Genomic DNA, 18,082 nt, shown 5'->3' with positions numbered 1-18,082 from the left:
GGAGAAGGGTAGAGGCCCAGAGAAGAAGGGTATAGGCCAGTGATGGTGAACCTTTTGAGCTCGGCGTGTCAGCATTTTGAAAAACCCTAACTTAACTCTGATGCCGTGTCACATATAGAAATTTTTTGATATTTGCAACCATAGTAAAACAAAGACTTATATTTTTGATATTTATTTTATATATTTAAATGCCATTTAACAAAGAAAAATCAACCAAAAAAATGTAATAGGTTCGCCATCACTGGTAGAGGCCCAGGGGAGAAGGGTAGAGGCCCAGGGAAGAAGGGTAGAGGCTCAGGGGAGAAGGGTAGAGGCCCAGGGAAGAAGGGTAGAGGCTCAGGGGAGAAGGGTAGAGGCCCAGGGAAGAAGGGTAGAGGCTCAGGGGAGAAGGGTAGAGGCCCAGGAAAGAAGGGTGGAGGCCCAGGGGAGAAGGGTGGAGGCCCAGGGAAGAAGGGTGGAGGCCCAGGGAAGAAGGGTAGAGGCCCAGGGAAGAAGCCAAGAATCAAAGAAGAGGTAGAAAAGGAGAGAAACTCTCTGCTGGGGAAAAAAGACCCAAGAAAGATGCCCAAAAAGCCAGAGGCCAAGTTTTTCACTACGGCTAAAAATCTGCTAAGAAAGCTCCCCACACCCTCAAACAATGGCCTCAGTCGATTTAAATTCAGTGACTCAAGCCTGGAGAGCTTTTGAAAAATACTTGGGTCTTGACCTCTGTCACTACCTTCTCCAAGAGGGAGGCCTAGACTTAAATATGTTTAAAACTTCCACAAGTAATTCTGATATATGTTCATGGGTACAGGAACCAGCAGTTTGAATGCATTTTTTAAAATTGCTTTTCCATGTATTTGCTAATATAATAGAAATATTACACTTCAATAATAGTGCTTTTATTGAAGTGTAATATTTGCTTGTGAGGAAAAAAAAGTGGTGATTGAGTTTTGTAGGACAAATGAGAGTAAACACTCCAAAATCTGAAAAAAGAAAAAAAAAAAAAAGGATGCTGTAATTCACAATGAAGTAGTTGTAATTATTATTTTTTTTGGAGGGGGGTGTTAAAGATCATGAACCACTACTACTCCAGAAAAGTTATCACAAATATAACTCAAATATCGCAATATTAGAGTGTTCATGGACCATGCTCATGGAACTCCTGGGTGGGGGGCCGGGGAGGGGGGCCAAGGGCAGGCTAGGAAAGGTCAATGGGGGAAAAAGAGAAGCATGTGTAATACTTTCAACAATAATGATTTAAAATAATAAAATAAATTTTTAAAAAAGCTTTTCCATTCTAGTCCTCCAAGACAGGTTACAGAACTATGACTATTGGAAACATCCTGTGTTAAGAGATAAAATGCACCACTAAAAATTATGACAGGAATGATAATAATAACATATTTTTAAAATTTAAAATAAAATTATAAAATAAAACCTCCACTAGTTAAATGCATGATGACTTTAAACTTGTAATTGTTGAAGAAGGTAATCAAAAGGATATGACCACCTGTTGACTTATGAGCTGGCCTCTGGCAATTGGAGGCTCTTTATTGCCCACTATTACCACAGTGGGGATCATATTCAGGAATAGTCTTGAGAGAGCAATGTGTAGTTGCGACCATATGGATGATATATTCAACTGAATCCAGTTAAGGCCTCGATATAAACTTTTTTTTTTAAATATATTTTATTGATTTTTTACAGAGAGGAAAGGAGACAGATAGAGAGCTAGAAACATCGATGAGAGAGAAACATCGATCAGCTGCCTCCTGCACATCTCCTACTGGGGATGTGCCCGCAACCCAGGTACATGCCCTTGACCGGAATCGAACCTGGGACCTTTCAGTCCGCAGGCCGACGCTCTATCCACTGAGCCAAACCGGTTTCGGCCTCGATATAAACTTTTAAGGTCTTGGCAGGTGGGTGTGGCGTTCTACTCATCTTGTGGTTGCCCAAGACAAGCCTGGTATAAAGTTCCCTTGGTTATTAAACCTGACACCTTCCACATGGAGTTCCTCGATCTCTTCTTACCTTCTGTGTAGGGAGGACAGTTTCCACTGGGAAGCTCCTGAGGGTGCAAATCAACAATCATAAATAATAGAAAAATAGTAAATTAAAACATGGAAGAGTCTTTATCCTTTGTATTAAGATGGTACTAGGGTAAAGCAAGCAAGACACCTAGGGAGCAAACTGTAAAGAGGTACTCACTCTCTGGGTCATGGAGTGCGGAGTCAATACCTGAGAACAAGTATGTCCTTAAGTTTTGCCATCTAGGTGCCTCACTTACCTTGCCTTAGTCCCAGTCCTATCTTCCATCAATCAAAGAAATTCAAATTACAGTTAGATTGCCAGTCTCCCAGTTGGTTCCCTATTATCTGCTCCTCCTGATATTCCTGCTTTTGTGTATGGCATCCTATATAATAAAAGCCTACTGTGCTAAGTGTTCGGTCGTCTGGTCATCCTTTCAACCAATCAAAGCGTAATATGCTAATGATATGCTAAGGCCTCTCAACCTCTTGCTATGACATGCACTGACCACCAGGGGGAAGATGCTCCAACCAGTAGGTGAGCTTGCTGCTGGGTTCAGCCCATCAGGCCTGAGTGAGATGGGCCGGACACACCCTGGAGCCCTCCCCTGGACCCTCCCCGGCTGGCCAACCTCCTGTGTCCCTCCCTGGCCCTCATTGTGCACTGGTGAGGTCCCTCTGCCTGGCTTGCACCCTTTTGCAATCTGGGACCCCTTGGAGGATGTCAGAGAGCCAGTTTCAGTCCAATCCCACAGGCCAGGCAGGGGGACCCCACTGGTGCACGAATTCGTGCACCGAGCCTCTAGTTCATAAATGTAAGGCATTCTGTGTGATCATAGAATATGTCTGAAGTGATGGTATGTGACATTTTGTTTACTGAATTTCTCTCTCTTCTGGGAGAAGCTCTCACTCATTCTTTTGACATTTTGTAAGATGCAAAAGTCCAAGGGATAAGGGACTGAGGCCTCCTGCCAACAGCCATGAAAATGAGCCCTCTGGGCACAGATTTTTCAGCCCTAGTCAAGCCTTCAGGTGACTGTGCCTTGCCAACACTTTAAGTAAAACCTATCAGGAAAACCTGAGCCAGAACAATTCAATCCAGCTACTCCTGAATTCCTGACTTACAGATTTGAAATAATAAATGCTTATTGTTTTAAGCCATTTGTTATGCAGCAATAACTAACACAGCAGCAGATTTGAGGAATTTTATCATTTGTACCTTAAGAAAAGGAATTCTGTGTTAATAATATAGTCTTCTCATGGTGGTTAAAAACACAGACTCTGGAGCCAAACTGTCACAATTTGAATTCTGGATCAGTCATTTGTTAGTTGTGTCATCTTGGAAAAATTACCGAACCTATTTGTGTTTTAGTTGTTCATCTATAAAAGAAGGAAAATAATAGCACCTGTATACTACAGGGTTGATGGAAGAATGAAGCTGAATATATGTAAAGTATATAAAAAATAAATATCCTAAAACATTATTATTCTTAACTACTTTTGTCTGTGCTTATTTTTCACATAGATACATATGTATTATTGTTAACAATGAGTGCCGTGCGGCTTTCCTTGTGTGCGAGCGAACATGTCTCATTCATGCCTGACACAATAATTCTTGGGAGTAGATGTGTATGGCTTCTGAAATGATATTTTGTTCCTTTAGAGCAGGATAAATGACATTTTAGGTGGGGAAACTAATTTTCTGGATTATGTAGCCAGAAAAAGTGTCCTCTTATTTTTTAACATTTTATTTTATGGTTATTTTCTTCTTGTCATATCAGAGGTGCTCCAAGTTTCAGCAGCTTGGGTTAAATTTTCCTAGGCCTCCTATAATAAAAATTCAAAAAGGTTTTATTGTCCAAATGTTGCATGCCTACAACATGTTGGCACTACCCTATAAATGAATCTTTTATTCTTTTGCATTGGATGTGTGTCTGTGTGTGTTTGTGTGTTTGACCTACATGCATTCTTCCCTGTTTAAAGCAATGTTCTTACTGCTCTGCAGACATCATCTAGCCTGAGCTAGAGGTTACCATGGTGATATGGCCATACAGGATAACTTCAAGACTACATCTTGCTGAGTTGTTTTCAGGGAGAAATGAGGACTGTTGTCTTTTGCTGATAGACTCTACTTAAACTTGACCTTTCCTGCCATTTCTTCCAAGAATAATTAAAGAGCCCTTTGGAAGCAGATTGGTGGTGGATATCCAGGCTGGCTGTTTTCAAAAGTGTAAAGTTGGTAGCATTTATCTTTGCAGTTTCCTTTTCTGCAATCTTTTCCCCAATAACATCATCCTTCTTTTTCTCTAGGCACTTGACCTTATGTTACCTTAAACCTTCCCAACAAAGAATAAACTCATCTGATAAACTTATCCACACTGATTATTTTAAAAAATGATGTCACTATATTTGAGTGGCATTATTTATACTCACCTCACAAGTTACAACTGTGGGGAGAGTTACTCTATAGGGAAAAAAAATAATTTTTTAAAAAACACACACATGTGGTAGAAATCTCTGCAGTTAGAAATGTACAATGAACTCTTTATTTTAAACTTAAAACTATAAAAACATTTAATTAGCTTTCGAATAAGTCTCATAATGTGTCAATTTCTACCCAAAACAACATAGGTTTTTTTATTTGTTTTTTTTCCTTCTGTCTCAGAGTGAAAATTCTCCTGAAAATGACGTTAATTTAGTTATGTTTTTAATGAACACCAGTTACGTTTTGTTTTTATCTTTTCTTAAATTGTATGAAATAGTTTTTTAGAATGTGTCAAAATATTGTTACCAGATTCTATATTTAGTTGGGCAACAAAATCTTCAAAAAATGTAATTACACTTCAACATTGAAGAAAACAAAACCATTGGTATTCAGTTGGTATTTAAAGCCATGGTTTGTATACCATTAAATAGAAATATTTGTGAGAATATTGAGAAGTTGATGAAAGAGGGCCTTGAAGCACTTCAATGCTTAGAGGTTCAAAAAAGGAGGAAGGATCATAAAGATGATAGTGTGGTGAGAGGACAGAGGAAAGAATGAGATAGGTAAAAGGACTGAAGAGTTAAGTAAATGTGGAAAAAGGACAGCAGAATAGTTAAGACAAGACGAGAAAGGGGTACATTGGACTTGGTTTCATGGAAGTTATTGGTGACTTTGACTTAAACAATAGTAATGGAGTGGGGAGAAAGCTTGGCTAGGGTAAGTTTACCTATGAAAACAATGAAAAGATCACATAGTATGTAGGAGGTGATGACAACAGTAATAGGATGAAAATACCCATCATTTAACGCAGTGGTTCTCAACCTTCCTAATGCTGCGACCCTTTAATACAGTTCCTCATGTTGTGGTGACCCCCAATTTCATTGTTACAAATTGAACATAAAGCATAGTGATTAATCACAAAAACAATATGTAATTATAAATGTGTTTTCCGATGGTCTTAGGCGACCCCTGTGAAAGGGTCGTTCGACCCCCAAAGGGGTCGCGACCCACAGGTTGAGAACCACTGATTTAACGGGTGCTAGCTTTATGTATGGCATTTTGCTAAGCACTTTTTTAAAATATGTTTTTATTGATTTTTTACAGAGAGGAAGGACGAGGGGTAGAGAGTTAGAAACATCGATGAGAGAGAAACATCGATCAGCTGCCTCCTGCATGCCCCCCACTGGGAATGTGCCTGCAACCAAGGTACATGCCCTTGACCGGGAATCGAACCCGGGACCCTTCCGTCAGCAAGCCGATGCTCTATCCACTGAGCAACACTGGTCAGGCTGCTAAGCACTTTTTATGTATTATTTTATTAAATGCTTGCAACAACACTTTGAAAGCCACATTATTACCTTAATTTAGAGATAAAAAATTTGAGACCTAGAGAATTAAGTGACTTGCTAAGGTCACAATGCTTTATCACAAGCAAAATATTTGTAACATTGGTGTTAACCTAAAGAATTAAAGGAGGAAAATAGTTATTGTGCATATTATTTTCCATATATTTTTGCTTTTTAATTAAGGCAGTTGTTCACATATGTTGTTTGGTTTTTAGTTTATTAGCATAACTGGATCACAAGAAAGTGATAATCACATTAGTACTACAAAAAATTGATGGCTGAAAAATGTGATATTTTTGATTTTTCAGTCTTAAAATCCAAACCTGGAAGACTCTAAAATGTATTTGTGTCAAAAGTTTCAGATATAATAAATGCATTTCAGACTGAGAAATTGTAAAAATTCATTTCTTATTTAAATTGTACCCCTAAATGTGACAGTAAAATACCTAGAATGATCCATATTTCATGATTTAATATCCTTAAAATCAACCTGTATAATTTTAGGTGATCAGATTCTATTTTTAGATACATTTGTAATTTAAAAATGTATCTAAAAATAGAAGTGTGCTATGATAAGTTAATAATTTGTATTGTGCAAATTAATAGGAAATAATTAGCTACTTACCTGGCATTACACTAAAATAATTTCAGAAAGGTTAAGCATTTAAATGTGAAAACTTAAACACATTAGGAAATTTAGTATCTTTTAAAAAATAATTGCATGGGAGTGGCCTTTCTAGCATGACAGAAAATAAATAAAGAAAGCACTGAATGTTTTGCCTACATAAAATAAAAGAAAGAATAGCACCACACAGAAGTTAAAACATGGGGAATATGTATATAGCATATACAAAAGAGAAATGTATGATATCCATATGAATAGTTTCTACAAACAAATAGAAGACAAATGAGGATAGAGTGCACTAGAGCTGTGTGGGGAGAGTCTGGAGTTAGTGGCTCTGGGGAGAGAGCTGAAGGATCAGCTGCCAGAATCTTGTGCTGAGACATTCCACCATAGCAGAAGCCATCTTTCTCAGATAGAGCCTTCCTCTCCATGTGGCATCAGCCTGGGGGAAAGCAATAGCCCTACCCATTGGAATCCCTCTCACCCCACCCTGTGGAGCTTAAGTCCTGCTGAGGAGTATAGCCAAGGCTTTTTCAGTGACTGAGCCTAATTGACAGCCTGCAGGCAGAGGTGGATCTCTAGGTGCTTTGAGATTTTTGTAATACATTAAAAAGATCATACACCATGATCAAGTGGGATTTATTTCGGGATGCAAGATTGGTACAATATCAGAAAAACAATAAATGTGGCACACTACATAAACAAAATGAAGGATAAAAACCACATGATCATATTAATAGGTGCAGAAAAAGCATTTGATAAAAATCCAGCACCCATCTACATATATAAAAGGCTAAGTGACCATCTGACCATTCAACCACCTGACCAGCCGGTACATATGACACATATTGCCCACCAGGGGGCAGACACTCAACACAGGAACTGCTAAGCTGCAGTGACTTGGAAACAAGACAGGGATGTCAGCTTTCACCACTCTTATTCAACAAAATACTGGAAGTCCTAGCCACAGCAATCAGACAAGAAGAAGAAATAAAAGGCATCCAAATTGGAAAGGAAGAAGTAAAACTATTATTATTAGCAGATGACATGATACTGTATGTAGAGAACCCTAAAGATTCCACCAAAAAAAACTACTAGAACTGATTAATGAAGTCAGTAAAGTAGCAGTATACAAAATAAATATCCAGAAATCATTTGCATTTTTATACACCAATAATAAAGTATCTGAAAGGGAAACTAAAGCAAAACAAAACAATCTCATCCATAATTGCTTCAAAAAGAATAAAATAACTAGAAATATATTTAATCAAGGATGTAAAGATTTGTACTAAGAAAATTATAAGACACTGAAAAAAAATTGAAGAAGATACAAATACGTGGTAGCATATACTGTGTTCATGGAAAGGAAGAATTAACATCATTAAAATGTCCACACTACCCAAAGCAATCTACAGATTCAATGCAATTCCTATCAAGAAACTAATAGTGTGTTTCACAGAACTAGAACAAATGTTCCACAAATTTATATGGAACCAAAAAAGACCATAAATAGAAACAGTGATCTTGAGAAAGAACAAAAAGTTGGAGGAATCATGCTACCTGATATTGTTATAGGCACCTCTCACTGATACCAGAGAGGTGTTACCAGAAAGGACAGCCTTCTGAGCCAGTGGGAGAAGGCTGTCTCCAACCTAGATCCTTGTCTTCGCATATAAATGAAGTTATATGAGAGACCCTGACTGTATTGTGAAAAGCCAATTTATTAAAGCAATTAAAGCATGCATCTCTGTTGAAAAAGCAAAAGCAAAGCAAGCAAACCTATATACCTGGCTTATGAAGCACAGACTAATCTGAGGAGCAAGTTGAGTGGGGGTCTGAGGTGTGATATACCCTCCTGCCTACAGGCTTCAAAATTCCTCTGCTGATTATTTCGGTACAGATTAATTCTCAAGGCTTCTCCTTCCTCCCCCTTTAAAAAAAAATTTAGATTCTTTATTGTTTAAAATATTACATGAGTCTCCTTTCCCCCCCATTGACCTCTCCCGGCTGCATCAAGGCCCCTTTTTTACTTTGTTGTGGTCTTCCCAGAATTCATGAAAACTTTATCTTGCGAAGCCTTGAGACTGCTGGATTCTCTGCTTAGGGTGTAATATGCTCCCCCCCTTTTTTTCTTTCTCTTTCCCCTTTCCTTTCTACATTCTCTCAGTAGGGAGGTTTATTATAATAATAATTATTATTTTATTTTTATTGATTTCAGAGAGGAAGAGAGAGGGAGAGATAGAAACATCAATGATGAGAGATCATTGATTGACTGCCTCCTGCACACCTCACACTGGGGATGGAGCCCACAACCTGGGCATGCGCTCTGACTGGGAATTGAACTGTGACATCCTGGTTCATAGGTGGATGCTCAATCACTGAGCCATGCCAGCTGGGCAGTAGGGAGGTTTTTTAACTACAGTGGGGCCTTGACTTATGAGTTTAATTCGTTCTGAGACCAAGCTCGTTAAGGAGCTCGTTAAGGAGCTCGTTAACTCAAATTACTCTATCAACTCAATGCAAAAAATCTGCCGAGAGACAGCTGGTATCTCAAAAAACTCGTTAGTCGGGACACTCGTAAGTCAAGGCCCCACTGTATTTGCTCTGGTGTTCTTGGCTGGGAAAGATAATGGTTTGTTAGTTACAAGCTGGCTGCAAATTGTCCACACTATTTGGCTTTGTTTTAACTTTCTGTCTCAATTTCCTTATTCCTCCTGCCCTAGAATCCTGTAATATTCTGCGCCTGCAAGATAAACATCCATGCAATTTGGAGCTTGGGCCTGCTTGGGCCTGCAGTTATGTCCGTACTTTCTTCTTCTTCCACTCCTTACCCTGTCTGCCTAACTCTGTTTCTAACTCCTCTCAATATCAAAATATACTACTAGGCCATAGTAGTTTAAACAGCATAGTACTGGCATAAAAACAGACAGATAAATCAATGGAAGAGAATAGAAAGCCCAGAAAAAAACTCATGCCTTTATAGTCAACTAGAGGCCTGCACCGGTGGGTTCCCTGCAACTAGAGGCGAATCCATTCACCGGTGGGGTCCCTAGGCCTGACCTGCGGGGATCAGGCCAAAACTGGCTCTCTGACATCCCCCAAGGGGCCCCAGATTGTGAGAGGGCAGTTCTCGGGTGATGCATCCCAAAATCAGGCTCCCTCCTCTCTGGTTCCGGGTGCGTCACCCAAGAACTGCAGCTGCCAAGTCACCGCAGCTCGGTAGCTCCTGCATTGAGTGTCTGCCCCCTGGTGGTCAGTGTGCATCATAGCTACTGGTCAGAGCATCTGCCCCTGGTGGTCATTGCGTATCATAGCTATTGGTCAGACTGTCAAACGGTCCGACAGTTGCTTAGGCTTTGTATATATATATCCCATGTTCAAAGGCTGTTAAATTGCATTGTTTACCTATATCTTCAGAAAAAAATCACTTAATCACTTCTACTGTCATGGTAAACAACCTGTTTCCCTATTTATAATGGTCTGACCCTCCAGCAACTTCAGCACGAAATTATAGCTAATTTGCCTACAAGCGTCAGGTGGTCATAATAATCTGGCCACTCAGTGTATATATTAATATTTGGGAAAGGAGGCAAAAACATACAATGAGCTGAAGATAGTCTATTCAATAAATAGTGTTGGGAAAATTTGACAGATACATGCAAAAAAAAAAATGGAACTAGACTACCTTCTTATACCACACAGAAGAATAAACTAAAAATGGAGTAAAGACTTAAATAAATGTTAGACTCAAACTCATAAAAATCCAATAGGAAAACATAGGAAGTAAAATCTTGGACATTTCTTTTTTTTCTTCATGCTTCTTTTCATATTACTTTATTTTCCTGTATTAATATAAACATTTTTTATTGTTTAAAGTATTACATATGTTTCCTTTCCCCCCAACTGACCCCCCCATCCACTTCCACCCCCCAGGACAAGCCCCCACCACTCCAGTGTCTGTGTCCATTGGTTTTGCTAATATGCATGCATATAAGTCTTTTGGTTGATCTCTCACTCCCTCCCCTCTCCTGCCTTCTCTCTGAGGTTGGACAGTCTGTTCAGTGTTACCTTGTCTCTGGGTCTATTTCTGTTCATCAGTTTATGTTGATCATTATATCCCAATATGAGTGATATTATGTGATATTTATCTTTCTCTGACTGGCTTATTTCGCTTAGCATAATGCTCTCAAATTCCACCCATGCTGTTGCAAATGGCAAAAGTTCCTTTTTTATAGCAGCATAGTATTCCACTGTGTGGATGTACCACAGTTTTTTAATCCACTCATCTGCTGATGGGCACTTAGGCTGTTTCCAAATTTTAGCTATTGTAAATTGTGCTGCTATGAACATAGGGATGAATATATCCTTCTGATTGGTGTTTCTGGTTTCTTGGGATATATACCTAGAAGTGGGATTACTGGGTTAACTGGGAGTTCCATTTTTAACTCTTTGAGGAAACTCCATACTGTTGTCCACAGTGGCTGCACCAGTCTGCATTCCCATCAGCAGTGCAAGAGGGTTCCTCTTTCTCCACATCCTTGGCATCACTTGTCGTTTGTTGATTTGTTGATGATAGCCATTCTGACAGGTGTGAGATGGTATCTCATTGTCGTTTTGATTTGCATCTCTCAGATGATAGTGACTTTGAGCATGTTTTCATATGTCTCTCAGCCTTCTGTATGTCCTCTTTTAAAAAGTATCTATTTAGGTCCTTTGCCCATTTTTTTCTATTGGATTGTTTATCTTTCTTTTGTTAAGTTGTATTTTCCCTGTAAATTTTGGAAAATAAACCCTTATCTGAGATAGCATTAGCAAATATGTTCTCCCATGCAGTGGGCTTTCTTGTTGTTTTGTTGATGGTTTCTTTTGCTGTGCAGAAGCTTTTTTTTTTTGATGTAGTCCCATTTGTTTATTTTCTCCTTAGTTTCCATTGCCCTAGGAGCTTATCAGTAAAGATATTGCTATGACATATGTCTGATATTTTGCTGCCTATGAAGTCTTCTAAGATTTTTATAGTTTCCTGTCTTACATTTAAGTCCTTTATCCATTTTGAGTTTATTTTTGTGTATGGTGTAAGTTGGTGATCTATTTTCATTTTTTTGCATGTATCTGACCAATTTCCCAGCACTATTTACTGAAGGGACTATCTTGACTCCATTGTATGCTTTGCCTCCTTTGTCAAATATTAATTGAGCATAATAGCTTGGGTCAATTTCTGGGTTCTCTGTTCTGTTCCATTGGTCTATGTGTCTGTTCTTGTGCTAGTACCAGGCAGTTTTGAGAACCGTGGCTTGGTAATATAGCTTCATATCTGGTATTGTGATCCCTCCAACTTTTTTCTTCTTTCTCAGAATAGCTGTGGCTATTCAGGGTCTTTTTTTATTCCTTTAATTTTTGGATTTTGTTCTAGGTCTTTGAAATATGCCATTGGTATTTTAATGGGGATTGCATTGAATCTATAAATTGCTTTGGGTAGTATGGATATTTTAATGATGTTGATTCTACCAATCTATGAACACAGTATATTCTTCGATTTGTTTGTTTTCCTCTATCTCTTTTTTCAATGTCCTGTAGTTTTCTGAGTATAGGTCTTTTACCTCCTTGCTTAAGTTTATTCCTAGGTATTTTAATTTTTTTGGTGCAATGGTAAATGTTTTTTGTTTTTTGGTTTTTTTTTTTTTAGTTTCTCTTTCTGTGAGTTCATTATTGGTGTATAAAAAGCCATAGATTTCTGGGTGTTAATTTTGTATCCTGCTAACTTGCCTAATCCATTTATTAAGTCTAGTAGTTTTTTGATGGAGTCTTTGGGGTGTTCTATGTACAACATCATATCATCTGTGAATAATGACAGTTTCACTTCATCTTTTCCAATTTGGATGCCTTTTATTTCTTCTTCTTGTCTGATCACTATGGCTAACACTTCTAGTACTATGTCAAACAGGAGTGGTGAAAGTGGGCATCCCTGTCTCATTCCTGTTCTTAGGGGAAAAGGTTTTAGTTTTTACCCATTGAGTATGATGTTGGCTGTAAGTTTGTCATATAAGGTTTTTATTATGTTGAGGTATGATACCTCTATTCCCACTTTTCTGAGAGTTTTTTTTTATCAAGAAACAGTGTTGGATTTTGCCAAATGCTTTTTCTGCATTGATTCATTTGATTGTGATTTTTGTCTCTCAATTTGTTTATGTGATGTATCACATTTATTGATTTGAAGATATTGTACTACCCTTGGATTTTTGGTACAAGTCCCATATGGTCGTGATGTATGATCTTTCTAATGTAATGCTGGATCCAATTTGCTAGAATTTTGTTGAGGATTTTAGCATCTATGTTCATCAAGGATATTGGCCTGTTGTTCTCTTTCTCTGTGTTGTTTTCATCTGGTTTTGGAATTAGGGTAATGTTGGCTTTAGAAAGAGCTTGGAAGTGCTCCTTCCTCTTGAATTTTTTGGAATAGTCTGAGGAGGATAGGTTTTAGTTCTTCTTTGAATGTTTGGAAGAACTCCCCTGTAAAGCCATCCAGTCCAGGGCTTTTGTTTGCTGGAAGATTTTTGATTGCTGTTTCAATTTCTTTGGTAATTATCGGCCTATTCATGGGCATTTCTTATAACAATATTTTTCTGATGTATATCCTTGGGCTAGGGACACAAAAGAAAAAAATAAACAAATGGGACTACATCAAACAAAAGAGTTTTTGCACAACAAAAAAAAAACATCATCAAAATAAAAAGAAAATGCACTGAATGGGAGAACATATTTGCTGATTCATCTGATAAGTGATTAATATCCAAAGTTTAAAAAGAACTTATAAAACTTAACACCAATGAAACAAACAATCCAATTTAAAAATGGGCAAAGGACTTGAATAGACACTTCTTCAAAGAGGACATACAGATGACCAATATACATATGAAAAGATATTCAAACTCACAAATCATCTGAGAAATGCAAATTATAACCACAATGAGATATCACCTTAGACCTGCCAGAATAGCTGTCATCTATAAAAATAAAAGCATAATATGCTAATTAGCCCAGACGTCCTTCTGGACAAAGCCAGGGCTGCAAGGGAAGCCTGGGTCCCGGGTTTCAGAGGGAAGCCAATGCCAGCAGCCAGGGGAAGGAAGGCCTACTCTTGCATGAATTTCGTGCATCGGTCCTCTAGTCAATAAATAAAAAAACAAATGTTGGTGAGGATGTGGAGAAAAGGGAACCCTTGTGCACTATTGGTGGAAATGCAAATTGGTGCAGGCACTGTGGAAAACACTATGGAGTTACCTCAAAAAATTAAAAATGAAACTGCCTTATCACCCAGCATTTCCAATTCTGGGAATATATCCAAAGAAACCAGAAACACGAAATCAAAAGATTACATGCACTTATATTCTTTTGAGAGAGGAGTACAATAAAGAAATATGTAATATAATTTGCTGTTTCTTTGGGTCCTCTAGAAAGTAGACATAGAAAGGATGTAGGAGTGAAAAAGCTTATTGGGGACTAATGCCTGTAAAAGAACAAGAGAGGAAGGGGTGTTGGGACGTGATGCGGCACCCGACAATATCTCTACCCATCCAATGAGGCACTCCAGAGGAGAAATTCTCATTAGGATAGGTGAGGTTCTTGTATTGACACATTGCTTAGCCATTGGCTGAGATTATCAGCCAATGGAAAGCTATCAGGGAGGAGTTATCACCTGTGCTTACAGCTGAGGCAGGTCCTGGAGGCATTAATTAAGGCTAGAGGCTCACTTCTAGGCAACGGAAGGAAGGTCTGAGAGGGGCATCTCTTCATCCACATTTTTTTTTAGATAAAAATAAGAAGAATAAGTAATGTGGAAAGTTTATTTAAAATAAGCTGATGGAGAAGGCCATGAATAAGAACTTAAGTAAGCAGAAACATGGAAGTCAGCCTCAATCCATTTGAGAATCTGGGTAAGGATATTCCAGGAAAGGGAATAATAAGTGAGTTGGTGCTGTGCTAGCATGTAAACGATCCAGTGTGGCTGAGGTGAAGAAAGTTAGCACAAAGAGGTAGGAGATGAGATTGTGAAGATAGGCTGAGAATATAAGTAGAAACATAAGGCCATGATTAGGATATTTTTCTGAGTATCATGGAAGCGTTTGAACAAGAGAATACCATGATTTACATTTTTATAAGTCACATTAGAGAACTGTGGTTTGCACTAGGGTGTTAGTGGTGGTAGGTGTTCAAAGAGGTAGAATTCAAGTATATATTTAAACCTTGGCTTTCTGTTGGGTTGAATGTGGGAGATGAGGTAAAGAGAGAAGTCAAGGATGACTTCTGGACTTGTGGCCTGAGGAAATGTGAATGGAAGGAGAAAGAATGGGGGATAAACAGGTTGTGGTCCTGGTGGGGAGATAAAGAGTTGTTTTGGATATCCTAAATTTAAGGCGTGTATTAGATTTCTAATTGACAGGTAAATAGTTTAAGAAGAGAATCACAAAGAGCAGAGAAGCAGTTGAGTAGAGATTGAATTTAGGAGTCATTAGAATATAAATGAAATTTATAGCAAACAATTAGATGAGATCAACTATGGAAATGAGTGTAAATAGAGAAGTCTACTTCTGATTAAGTCCCAAGGCAGTCACAATTCAAAAGGAGAGATAGAGAGGAAGAGGTGGCAAAAGAGACAGAGAAGGAACAGTCAGACTCATAAGAACACCAGGATATGATATCCTGGAAAGCCAACTATTAAAAAAAAAAAAAGGAGGGGCAATGATCAACTATGTCAAATGTTACTGAGAGGTCAAATAAGATGAGAACTGGGTGTTGACTTTTGGAAATGATAACGATGAACTTGAAAGGAGCACTCTCAGCAGTAGCAGGGAGGAAAGCCTTGTTTGAAATCAGGAAAAGGAAATTGGAGTTTGAAAAAAGAGAAGCAATGCAAAATTGTGTGTGTGCATGTGTGTGCGTGTGCATTTTATTCCTACAAGAAATTTTATTTTTTATTTTCTATTTTTTTCTTTCAATTTATTTATGTGATGTATCACGTTTATTGATTTTCGGATATTGTACCATCCTTGCATCCTGAGATAAATCCTACTTGGTCATGGTGTATGATCTTTCTGATGTACTGCTGGATCTGATTTGCTAAGATTTTGTTGAGGATTTTGGCATCTATGTTCATGAGGGATATTGGCCTGTAATTCTCTTTCATTGTGTTGTCTTTACCTGGTTTTGGTATTAGGGTGATGCTGGCTTCATAGAATGAGCTTGGAAGTGTTCCTTCCTCTTGAATTTTTTGTAGTAGTCTGATGAGGTTAGGTTTTAGTTCTTCCTTGAATGTTTGGTAAAACTCCCCTGTGAAACCGTCTGGTCCTGGGCTTTTGTTTGCTGGAAGCTTTTTGATGACTGCTTCAATTTCTTCCATAGTTATTGGCCTGTTGAGATTTTTAGATTCTTCCTGATTGAGTTTTGGAATGTTATATTTTTCTAGGAATGTGTTCATTTCCTCCAGGTTGTCTAATTTGTTGGAGTAGAGTTGTCTGTAGTATTGTTTAACAATCATTTGTATTTCTGTGGGGTCTGTTGTTATTTCGCCTCTATCATTTCTGATTTTGTTTATTTGGGTCCTCTCTCTTTGCTTCTTGGTGAGCCTGGCTAGAGGTTCATCAATCTTGTTTATCCTTTCAAAGAACCAGCTCTTGGTTTCATTGATTTTCTGTATTGTTTTTTTGGTCTCTATGTCATTTATTTCTGCTCTAATCTTTATTATCTCCTTCCTTCTGCTCACTCTGGGGTTTTCTTGTTGCTCTCTTTCTAATTCTTTGAGTTGTAGAGTTAGATGATTTACTATCATTTTTTCTTATTTTTTGAGATAGGCCTGTAGAGCTATAAACTTCCCTCTCAGGATTGCTTTCATTGTGTCCCATAGGTTTTGGATTGTTGTGTTTTCATTGTCATTAGTTTCCAGGATGTTTTTAATTTCTTCTTTGATCTCATTGGTAACCCAATCAATATTTAATAACATGCTATTCAGCTTCCAAGTGTTTGAGTATTTTGGGTTGTTTTTATTGTCGTTTATTTCTAATATTATGTCATCGTGGTCTGAGAAGATGCTTGGTATGATTTCAATCTTCTTGAATTTGGGGAGACTTTGTTTGTGACCCAATGTGTGGCCTATTTTTGAGTATGTCTCATGAGCCATTGAGAAGAATGTATATTCCGTGGCTTTGGGGTGAAGTGTTCTGAAGATGTCAATTAAGTCCATCTGACCTAGTGAGTCATTTAGGGTTGCTGTTTCTTTGCTGATTGTTTGTCTAGAGGATTTATCCAGTGATGTCAGTGGTGTATTAAAGTCCCCTACTATGATTGTATTGTTGTTGATCTCTCCTTTGATATCTTCCAGGAGTTTTTTTTATGTATTTGGGTGCTCCTGCATTGGGTGCATATATGTTTATCAGGGTTGTATCTTCTTGTTGTATTGATCCCTTTAGTATTATGAAGTGGCCTTTCTTATCTCTTGTTAAGGCCTTTACTTTGAGGTCTATTTTGTCCAATATAAGTATTGCTACACCAGCTTTTTTTTCATTTCCATTTGCCTGAAAGATATTTTTCTATCCCTTCACTTTCAGTCTGTGTGAGTCCCTTCTTCTGAGGTGGGTCTCTTGTAGACAGCAAATATTTGGGTCATGTTTTTTTATCCATTCAGCCACTCGATGTCTTTTGGTTGGAGCATTTAGTCCGTTTATGTTTAAAGTTATTATTGAAAGGTATTTGTTTGTAGCCATTTCTTTTTTTGTGTGTGGCTGTTTTCTTTCTGAGCTTTTTATTTCTTATTTTTACACCAGTCCCTTTAGCATTTCTTGCATGGCTGGCTTGGTGGTGATAAACTCCCTTAGCCTTTTTTTGTCTGTGAAGCTTCTTATTTCCCCTTCAATTTTGAATGATAGCCTTGCTGGATAGAGTATTCTTGGATTCAGTCCTTTGCTTTGCATCACTTTGTAAATTTCTGTCCATTCTTTTCTGGCCTGATGTGTTTCTGTTGAGAAATCATTTGATGATCTAATGGGAGATCCCTTGAATGTAACTTTCCGTCTCTTTCTTGCAGCCTTTAAGATTCTTTCTTTGTCCTGAATATTTGCCATGGTAATTATGATGTGTCTTGGTGTGGGTCTTTTCGGGTTCACCTTGTTTGGGACTCTCTGTGCTTGTGTGATTGTTTTCTTCCCCACCTCTGGGAAGTTTTCTGATATTATTTCTTCAAATAGGTTTTCTAACCCTTGTTCCTCTTTCTGTTGTTCTGGCACCCCTATTATTCGTATGTTGTTTCATTTCATGTTGTCCCATAGCTCCCTTAGGCTCTCCTCCTGTCTTTTAATTTTTTTCTCCAATTGCTGTTCAGTCTGGGTGTGTTTTGTTTCCCTGTCTTCTAATTCGCTAATTTGGTCCTCTGCTTCTCCTAGTCTACTGTTGAAACTTTCAATGGTGTTTTTTATTGCAGCTATATCACTCTTCATTTCTTCTTGCTTCTTACATAATTTATTGATTTTTTTCATCTGTTTCTTCTTGCTTCTTGCATAAGTTGTTGATTTTTTTTTTCCATCCAGTTTATGCACTCTAGGACCCTTAATCTGAATTCTTTTTC

This window comes from Myotis lucifugus, unplaced genomic scaffold (assembly GCF_000147115.1).
Source record: "Myotis lucifugus unplaced genomic scaffold, Myoluc2.0 scaffold_9, whole genome shotgun sequence".
Classification (NCBI taxonomy): Eukaryota; Metazoa; Chordata; class Mammalia; order Chiroptera; family Vespertilionidae; genus Myotis; species Myotis lucifugus.
The sequence above is the reverse complement of the archived record's forward strand: the minus strand, read 5'-3'. Positions refer to the sequence as shown.